The sequence below is a fragment of the Arachis hypogaea genome, chromosome 20 (genome assembly GCF_003086295.3).
Source record: "Arachis hypogaea cultivar Tifrunner chromosome 20, arahy.Tifrunner.gnm2.J5K5, whole genome shotgun sequence".
In the NCBI taxonomy this organism is placed as follows: domain Eukaryota; kingdom Viridiplantae; phylum Streptophyta; class Magnoliopsida; order Fabales; family Fabaceae; genus Arachis; species Arachis hypogaea.
The window spans coordinates 87,902,815-87,913,408 of NC_092055.1; the positions used below are offsets into that span (position 1 = coordinate 87,902,815).

Here is a 10,594-nt window from a genome sequence, read left to right on the forward strand (position 1 = left end):
TATGGTACAAGGTATGAAGAATTTTCTGGGATCCGGTTTCTTCTGAGGTAATGTCTGCCTCATTAATGCATTCAGTTCATTGGTGAACAAGGGCGGTTCATCCTCCCAAGTCTCAATACCAAATAACTTCACATTCAGCTTCAAGATTTCTCCTAAATATTTAGCAACTTGATCTTCAGTAATGTCTTCATCCTCTTCAGAGGAAGAATATTCATCAGAGCTCATAAATGGCAGAAGGAAGTTCAATGGAATCTCTATGGTCTCTGTATGAGCCTCAGATTCCTTTGGTTCCTCAAAGGGAAACTCCTTTCTGTCCAGGGGACGTCCCATGAGGCTTTTCTCACTGGGACTCACGTCCTCCTCACTCTCTCCAGGTTTGGCCATGTTGGTCATGGTTATGACCTTGCACTCTCTCTTGGAATTTTCTTCTGTATTGCTTGGGAGAATACTGGGAGGAGTTTTAGTAATCTTCTTACTCAGCTGACTCACCTGTACCTCCAAATTTCTAATGGAGGACCTTGTTTCATTCATGAAACTTAGTGTGGTCTTGGATAGATCAGAGACTATGGTTGCCAGGATAGAATGGCTCTGTTCAGAATTCTCTATATGTTGCTGAGAAGATGATGGAAAAGGCTTGCTATTGCTAAACCTATTTCTTCCACCATTATTGTTGAAGTCTTGTTGAGGCTTTTGTTGGTCCTTCCATGAGAAATTTGGACGATTTCTCCATAGGATTCTCCCATATAATTCACCTCTGCCATTGTAGGATTCTCAGGATCATAAGCTTCTTCTTCAGAAGATGCTTCTTTAGTACTGTTGGATGCAGCTTACAATCCATTCAGACTTTGAGAAATCATATTGACTTGCAGAGTCAATATTTTGTTCTGAGCCAATATGACATTCAGAGTATCAATTTCAAGAACTCCCTTCTTCTGTGGCGTCCCATTATTCACAGGACTCCTCTCGGAGGTGTACATGAACTGGTTATTTGCAACCATTTCAATGAGTTCCTGAGCTTCTGCAGGGATTTTCAGATGAAGAGATCATCCTGCAGAATGGTCCAATGACATTTTTGACAACTCAGACAGACCATCATAGAATATACATATGATGCTCCATTCTGGAAGCATGTCATTAGGACACCTTTTGATCAATTGCTTATATTTTTTCCAAGCTTCATAGAGGGACTCACCTTCCTTCTGTCTGAAGGTTTAGATTTTCACTCTAAGCTTGCTCATCTTTTGAGGTGGAAAGAACTTGGCCAGGAAAGCATTGACCAGCTTTTCCCAAGAGTTCAGGCTTTCCTTAGGTTGTGAATCCAACCATGTTCTAGCTCTGCACAGCAAGAGGGAAAAGCATAAGCCTATAGACCTTGGGATCAACTCCATTGGTCTTGACAGTGTCACAGATTTGCAAGAATTCAGCTAAGAAATGATGAGGATCTTCCAATGGAAGTCCATGAAACTTGCAATTCTGTTACATTAGAGAAACTAATTGAGGCTTAAGCTCAAAGTTGTTTGCTCCAATGGCAGGAATTGAGATGCTTCTTCCATAGAAATTAGAAGAGGGTGCAATAAAGTCACCAAGCATCTTCCTTGCATCTCCACCATTGTTATTGGGTTCGGCCATGTCTCCTTCTTTTTCGAAAATTTCTGTCAGGTCCTCTCTGGAGGATTGTGCTTTAGCTTCTCTTAGTTTTCTCTTAAGAGTCCTTTCAGGTTCAGGATCAGCTTCAATAAGAATGTCTCTATCCCTGTTCCTGCACATATGAAAAAGAAGAGAACAGAAAAGAAGAGAAATCCTCTATGTCACAGTATAGAGATTCCTTTATGTGAGTAGAAGAAGAGAAGAATAGAAGAAGGAGAAGAGAGAGAGAGAATTTCGAATTTTAAAAAAAATAAAAGGAAAATATTTTTGTTTTTATTTTAATTATTAGTTAGAATTCAAAAATTAAAAAGAGAAATAAAATTAAAATTAAAATTTGAAACAATTAGTTAATTAAAAAGAATTTTGAAAAAGTGGGTAGGAGTTTTCGAAAATTAGAGAGAGAATATTAGTTAGGTTGTTTTGAAAAAGATATGATTGAACTAGAAAACTTTTAAAATCAAATAAAAAGTCAAGTAGTTAATTGAAAAAGATTTGAAAATCAAATTTGAAAAGACAGGAAGTTAGAAAAGATTTTGAAAATTGATTTTTTGAAAAAGATATGATTTGAAATCATTTTGAAAAAGATTTGAAAAGGAAATTAAAAAGATTTGATTTTTGAAATTAAAGTTGATTACTTGACTAATAAGAAATTAAAAGATATGATTATAGAATTTAAAGATTGGTCCTTTCTTAATAGACAAGTAATAACTTGAAAGTTTTTGAATCAAAACATTAGATGATAGCAATTAATTTCGAAAATATTAGATGCAAATAAGAAAAAATTTTGAAAATTAATTTTGATATTTTAAAAAATATTAAGAAAAAAATTGAAAAAGATTTGATTTTTGAAAAAGAATTAAAAAAGATACGATTTTGAAATTTATGGGTAAAATAAGGGAAAGATATTTTTTTTTTGAATTTTCAATGAAGAAAGAGAAAAACAACAATTTGAAACAAAACATAAAAATTATGAATCAAAACAACTAATGCATGCAAGAACACTTTGAATATCAGGATGAATACCAAGAACACTTTGAATGTCAAGATGAACACTAAAACTTATTTTTGAAAATTTTTTTAAGAAAAGAAAAATATGCAAGACACCAAACTTAGAAATTTTCAAACTTTAGACACTAACAAATTGAAAATACATATGAAAAACAAGAAAAGTCACAAAACATGATAATGCAAAGATCAAACAAAGAAGATCATCAAGAACAACTTGAATATCATGAAGAACACAATGCATGAGTTTTCAAAAATTTTCAGGAAATTAAAAGGATGCAATTTACACCAAACTTAAAAATTGACACTAGACTCAAACAAGAAACATCAAATTATTTTTGGTTTCATGATTTTATTAATTATTTTTGGATTTTTCGAAAATAAAAATAATAAAAACAAAAAGCTTAAAATTAAAATAAAATTACCTAATCTGAGCAACAAGATGAACCGTCAGTTGTCCAAACTCGAACAATCCCCAGCAACGACGCCAAAAACTTGGTACGCACATTCATAATCTCAATTTTTTTTCACAACTCCGCACAAGTAACCAGCAAGTGCACTGGGTCATCCAAGTAATAAACCTTACGTGAGTAAGGATCGATCCCACAGAGATTGTCGGCTTGAAGCAAGCTATGGTCATCTTGTAAATCTCAGTCAGGCAGATTCAAATGGTTATGGGATTTTGATAATTAAAATATAAATAACAAAAAATAAGATAGAGATACTTATGTAATTCATTGGTGAGAATTTCAGATAAGCGTATGGAGAATCTTTGTTCCTTCTGAACCTCTGCTTTCCTACTGCCTTCATCCAATCATTCATACTCCTTCCCATGGCAAGTTGTATGTTGGGCATCACCGTTGTCAATGGCTACTTCCCGTCCTCTCAGTGAAAATGGTCCAAATGCGCTGTCACCGCACGGCTAATCATCTGTCGGTTCTCGATCATGTTGGAATAGGATCCAGTGATCCTTTTGCGTCTGTCACTACGCCCAACACTCGCGAGTTTGAAGCTCATCACAGTCATCCCTTTCCAGATCCTACTCGGAATACCACAGACAATGTTTAGACTTTCCGGATCTCAAGAATGGCCACCAATAATTCTAGCTTATACCACAAAGACTCCGATCTTTCGGAATGGAGGCTAAGAGATAAACGCTCAATCCAAGGTAGAACGGAAGTTGTTGTCAGGCACGCGTTCATAGGTTGAGAATAGTGATGAGTGTCACGGATCATCATATTCATCATGGTTAAAGTGCAAGCGAATATCTTAGAATAGGAATAAGCTTGAATTGAATAAGAAAACAATAATACTATGCATTAATTCATGAGGAATAGCAGAGCTCCACACCTTAATCTATGGTGTGTAGAAACTCTACCGTTGAAAATACATAAGTGATGAAGGTCCAGGCATGGCCGAATGGCCAGCCCCCTAAACGTGATCTATCAACATAAAATTATTCAAAGACTAACCAGAGATATAAAATAAATCACTAAAAGTAGTTTTTATACTAAACTAGTAGCTAAGGTTACATAAGATAAGTAAATGATGTAGAAATCCACTTCCGGGCCCACTTGGTGTGTGCTTAGGCTGAGCATTGAGCTTTCATGTGTAAAGACTCTTTTTGGAGTTAAACGCCAGGTTGTAGCCTGTCTCTGGCGTTTAACTCTGGTTAGCAACCTGTTTCTGGCGTTTAACTTCAGAATATGGCAGGAAGTTGGTGTTTGAATGCCAGTTTGCGTCATTAAAACTCGAGAAAAGTATGGACTATTATATATTGTAGGAAAGCCCTGGATGTATACTTTCCAAGGCAATTGAGAGCGCGGAAATTGGGCTTCTGTAGCTCCAGAAAATCCATTTCAAGTGCAGGGAGGTCAGAATCCAACAGCATATGCAGTCCTTCTTCAGCCTCTGAATCAGATTTTTGCTCAAGTCCCTCAATTTCAACCAGAAAATACCTGAAATCACAGAAAAATACACTAACTCATAGTAAAGTCCAGAAATGTGATTATTATTTAAAAACTAATAAAAAGATAGTAGAAACTAACTAAATTATACTAAAAACTACCTAAAAACAATGCCAAAAAGCGTATAAATTATCCGCTCATCAGTCTTGAAAGGAAGCTCATTATTTCAACTAAGCAAAACATACATGCAAGAAATTATTATCATGTAATCTATCCTATCTAACAAAAGAAAAATAACATATTGGTGTTAACAGAGAGAGAAATTACCTCCGGAAGTCAGGTACTGAACTCCCCACACTTAAGGCTTGGCACGGTCCTCCATGCCATCAGTAAGGAGCAAGGCAGGGCTGGTAGTGTCACCTCCACTATCGGGCTCGTCATGGCTCCCAGTGCTGGTAGGTGAAGTAGAGTCCGGCATATCCTTCTCTTCTGGGGTGGGTGAGCACGAGCAATGAGCTCCTTTAGATAGGTGTATCGGCGCTTGTCACGACGCTCCATTCGCTCCATCTGCCGGTCTTGCCGGTCCAACCTTTGAAGGATCTGAAGGAACATCTAAGTAGTGGATGGTGTAGGAGGTGTGGGTGATGGTGGGGCGGACTTAGTAGGAGTGTCTGAAGATGGGCCGGGATGTCGGCTAGCAGAGGGTACTGGGGTCTGATGTACTTCCCGTTCGAGACATACTGATCAGCTCTTGGGATCATTTCCTTGGTATCCCCAGCCCTATATGAGACTCCTGCTACAGAGACAAGATCCAACAATAAGGCGGGGAGGGGTAGGTTACCCACAATCTGTACGTGTCACATGGCTTGCCGGATGTGTCTGGGTAAGTTGAGGGGCTGCTCTGTAAGGATGCACCAGATGAGGACAGCCATGTCTGCAGTAAAGGTAGACTCATGAGTGCTTGGAAAGACATAGTGGGACATAATCTATGCCCACACGTGAGCCTCCAAGGTGAGTGCAGGAGCTGAAATGCTCTTAGGTCGAGTCCGATGCTGTCCGTAGATCCACTTGCTGCCAGGTCGTGCTATGACACCAAGGACGTTATTCCAGTCAAACTAGTATGTCTGGCGCTTGAAAGAGGCCTTTTGATAGGCGTCCCATCCCTCTGGGCTAGGTGGAAGATCCAATACTCTCTGGATGGCCCCTTCAGAGACGGGTACTTGCTTCTGATGAACATAAATAGACTGCAGGGTAGGCGAGTGGAAGTTGGAGTAGAATTCGACTACCCATGACAGATTGGCCTCCCGCGGCTGTCTTCTCAAGAATTTCTACTGTTTCCTCTCAATGCAGGGCTCCACAAAATCAACAAAGTGTGTTGGAACAATGAGTAGGGGCTCATTATTGTAGTTTCTCTCAGCCAGGATAGGGACCATATGCTCACAGTAACGGTTAGTGAATCGTGCAGAGTCCCTAGCAGGGAACGCCTTTTCTGCCTCATTAACATTGATTATCCGTTTCACCCACTTCGTGGGAGGCTTAACACTTGTAGTGGGTTGGGCCTTAGCCACAGTTCTTTTAGTGCCTTTCCTTGCTGGTGTCTTGTCAATAGCCTTCTCTTTTCCTTTCTTAGTACTCATCCTAAGGAAGAATGTTAAATATAGAGTACCAAAAATCAGAAGAAAGAAATTCCAAGTGATAATAAATTTCAAAGAAAAGATAATTACTTAAATACATGGTAGCTACAACATGTAGGTAAGACATCAATTAGGATCATAAAGGCAAGTCATAACAACAAGATGCAAGAGGTTTTATGGCATACAATTAAGAGGCATGAGAAGCATAACTCAAGCATCAAATTGAACAAGAAGTATCACATGGAAAAAAAGAGTGAGTATTTGTATGATGACAATCGTGAATGATAATCCCAATACATGTGGAATACAAGTGTTGTGAAAAATGGGAATTAAAGTAGTAAGACAATAGTAGAAAAGAATTCAAAATGCCATGTTGGCTTTTTCACAAACACTTGGTGTTCAAGTAAAAATAGGAATGAAAATAAGTAATCCAAGTGTATATGAGATCCATGTCAATTGTCAAATTACTCCTCATAATATCTACAAGCTCAAATATAATAAAATAATACCCAAATAAGGCTCTGGTGCGCAGAAATTGTGATTACACTTTAATTATGTAAAACTTATCGCTCTTTCTTTCCCTGGTAATGGCGCCACAAACATGATGCCAATACCATGGTTCACAACTTTGCACAACTAACCAGCAAGTGCACTGGGTCGTCCAAGTAATACCTTACGTGAGTAAGGGTCGAATCCCACAGAGATTGTTGGTATGAAGCAAGCTATGGTCACCTTGCAAATCTCAGTCAGGTAGATATAAAATAGTAATGAGGTTTTCGAAATTAAATAATAAAATAGGGATAGAAATACTTATGTAAATTATTGGTGAGAATTTCAGATAAGCGAATAGAGATGCTTTCGTTCCTCTGAACCTCTGCTTTCCTGCTATCTTCATCCAATCAGTCTTACTCCTTTCCATGGCTGGCTTTATGTGATACATCACCATTGTCAATGGCTACTTTCAGTCTTCTCTCGGGAAAATGATCCAAATGCCCTGTCACGGCACGGCTAATCGTCTGGAGGCATCACCCTTGCCAATGGCTTCATCTTATCCTCTCAGTGAAAATGATCAATGCACCCTGTCACGGCACGGCTATTCATCTGTCGGTTCTCGATCATGCTGGAATAGGATTTACTATCCTTTTGCGTCTGTCATTACGCCCAGCAATCGCGAGTTTGGAGCTCGTCACAGTCATTCATTCATTGAATCCTACTCGGAATACCACAGACAAGGTTTAGACTTTCCGGATTCTCTTGAATGCCGCCATCATTCTAGCTTACACCACGAAGATTCCGATTAAGAGATCTAAGAGATACTCATTCAATCGAAAGTAGAACGGAAGTGGTTGTCAGGCACACGTTCATAGGGAATGATGATGATTGTCACATTCATCACATTCAGGTTGAAGTGCGAATGAATATCTTAGAAGCGAAATAAGATGAGTTGAATAGAAAACAGTAGTACTTTGCATTAATCTTTGAGGAACAGCAGAGCTCCACACCTTAATCTATGGAGTGTAGAAACTCTACCGTTGAAAATACATAAGTGAAAGGTCCAGGCATGGCCGAGATGGCCAGCCCCCAAAACGTGATCACAGGATCAAAATACAATCCAGGATCCAGGATGTCAAATACAATAGTGAAATGTCCTATTTATAATAAACTAGCTACTAAGGTTTACAGAAGTAAGTAATTGATGCATAAATCCACTTCCGGGGACCACTTGGTGTGTGCTTGGGCTAAGCTTTGAGTGTTGCACGTGTAGAGGTCCTTCTTGGAGTTGAATGCCAGCTTTTGTGCCAGTTTGGGCGTTCAACTCTGGTTTTGGATCCTTTTCTGGCGCTGGACGCCAGAATTGGGCAGAAAGCTGGCGTTGAACGCCGGTTTGCGTCGTCTAAACTTGTCCAAAGTATGGACTATTATATATTTCTGGAAAGCCCTGGATGTCTACTTTCCAACGCAATTGGAAGCAAGCCATTTTAAGTTATGTAACTCCAGAAAATCCACTTTGAGTGCAGGGAGGTCAGAATCCAACAGCATCAGCAGTCCTTCTTCAACCTCTGAATCTGATTTTTGCTCAAGTCCCTCAATTTCAGCCAGAAAATACCTGAAATCACAGAAAAATAGACAAACTCATAGTAAATTCCAGAAATGTGAATTTAACATAAAAACTAATGAAAACATCCCGAAAAGTAACTAGATCCTACTAAAAACATACTAAAAACAATGCCAAAAAGCGTATAAATTATCCGCTCATCACAACACCAAACTTAAATTGTTGCTTGTCCCCAAGCAACTGAAAATCAAATAGGATAAAAAGAAGAGAATATACTATAAATTCCAAACTATCAATGAAACATAGCTCCAATCAAATGAGCGGGACTTATAGCTTTTTGCCTCTTGAATAGTTTTGGCATCTCACTTTATCCATTGAGGTTCAGAATGATTGGCATCTATAGGAACTCAGAGTTCAGATAGTGTTATTGATTCTCCTAGTTCAGTATGATGATTCTTGAACACAGCTATTTTATGAGTCTTGGCCGTGGCCTTAAGCACTTTGTTTTCCAGTATTACCACCGGATACATAAATGCCACAGACACATAATTGGGTGAACCTTTTTAGATTGTGAGTCAGCTTTGCTAAAGTCCCCAATTAGAGGTGTCCATGGTTCTTAAGCACACTCTTTTTTTGCTTTGGACCTTGACTTTAACCGCTCAGTCTCAAGTTTTCACTTGACACCTACACGCCACAAGCACATGGTTAGGGACAGCTTGGTTTAGCCGCTTAGACCAGGATTTTATTCCTTTAGGCCCTCCTATCCACTGATGCTCAAAGCCTTGGGATCCTTTTTATTTGCCCTTGCCTTTTGATTTTAAGGGTTATTGGCTTTTTGCTCTTGCCTCTTGGTTTTAAGAGCTTTTGGCTTTTTCTGCTTGCTTTTACTTTTTCTTTCTATTTTTTTTTCGCCTATTTTTTTTTCTGCAAGCTCTGTTCTTTGCTGCTTTTTCTGGCTTCAAGAATCATTTTTATGATTTTTTAGATTATCAAATAACATGTCTCCTAGTCATCATTCTTTCAAGAGCCAACATATTTAACATTCTTAAACAACAACTTCAAAAGACATATGCACTGTTCAAGCATACATTCAGAAAACAAGAAGCATTGTCACCACATCAATATAATTAAGCTAAGTTCAAGGATAAATTCGAAACTCATGTACTTCTTGTTCTTTTGAATTAAAACATTTTTCATTTAAGAGAGGTGATGGATTCATAGGACATTCATAACTTTAAGACATAGTTACTAACTACTACTGATCATGTAATGAAGACACAAACATAGATAAGCACATAACATAGAAAACGAAAAACAGAAGAGATAAGAACAAGGAATGAATCCACCTTAGTGATAGTGGCATTTCCTTCTTGAGGAACCAATGATGTCCTTGAGCTCTTTTATGTCTCTTCCTTGTCTTTGTTGCTCCTCCCTCATTGCTTTTTGATCTTCTCTTATTTCATGAAGCATGATGGAGTGCTCTTGATGTTCCACCCTTAGTTGTCCCATATTGGAACTCAATTCTCCTAGGGAGGTGTTGATTTTCTCCCAATAATTTTGTGGAGGAAAGTGCATTTGAGGCATCTCCGGGATCTCATGGTAATGAGCTTCTTGCGCCTCTTGAGCTCCATGAATGGGCTCTCTTGCTTGCTCCATCTTCTTCTTAGTGATGGGCTTGTCCTCTTTAATGAGGATATCTCCCTCTATGTCATTCCCAGCCGAATTGCATAGGTGGCAAATGAGGTGAGAAAAGGCTAACCTTGCCATAGTGGAGGACTTGTCAGCCACCTTGTAGAGTTCTTGAGGTATAATCTCATGAACTTCCACCTCTTCTCCAATCATGATGCTATGGATCATGATGGCCCGGTCTATAGTAACTTCAGACCGGTTGCTAGTGGGAATGATTGAGCATTGAATGAACTCCAACCATCCTCTAGCTATAGGCTTGAGGTCCAATCTTCTTAGTTGAACCGGCTTGCCTTTGGAGTCAATCTTCCATTGAGCTCCTTCTACACATATGTCCATAAGGACTTGGTCCAACCTTTGATCAAAGTTGACTCTCCTTGTGTAGGGTCGTGCGTTCTCTTCCATGTTTGGCAAGTTGAACGCCAACCTCACATTTTCCGGACTAAAATCCAAGTATTTCCCCCGAACCATTGTAACATAGTTCTTTGGATCCGGGTTCTTACTTTGATCATGGTTCTTGGTGATCCATGCATTAGCATAGAACTCTTGAACCATTAGGATGCCGACTTGTTGGATGGGATTTGTTAGAACTTCCCAACCTCTTCTTTGAATTTCATGTCGAATCTCCGGATACTCATTTCTTTTGAGTTTGAAAGGGA

At 38.8% G+C, this 10,594-nt stretch overlaps 1 non-coding gene across 1 annotated transcript; it reads left to right on the forward strand.

Annotated features, from left to right (window-relative positions):
* The first annotated feature begins 1,124 nt into the window (after nucleotides 1-1,124).
* Nucleotides 1,125-1,232, forward strand: LOC112787560 (small nucleolar RNA R71). The gene has a single exon (XR_003194966.1). It is a non-coding gene; the product is annotated as a small nucleolar RNA R71 (small nucleolar RNA).
* Nucleotides 1,233-10,594: the final 9,362 nt, after the last annotated feature.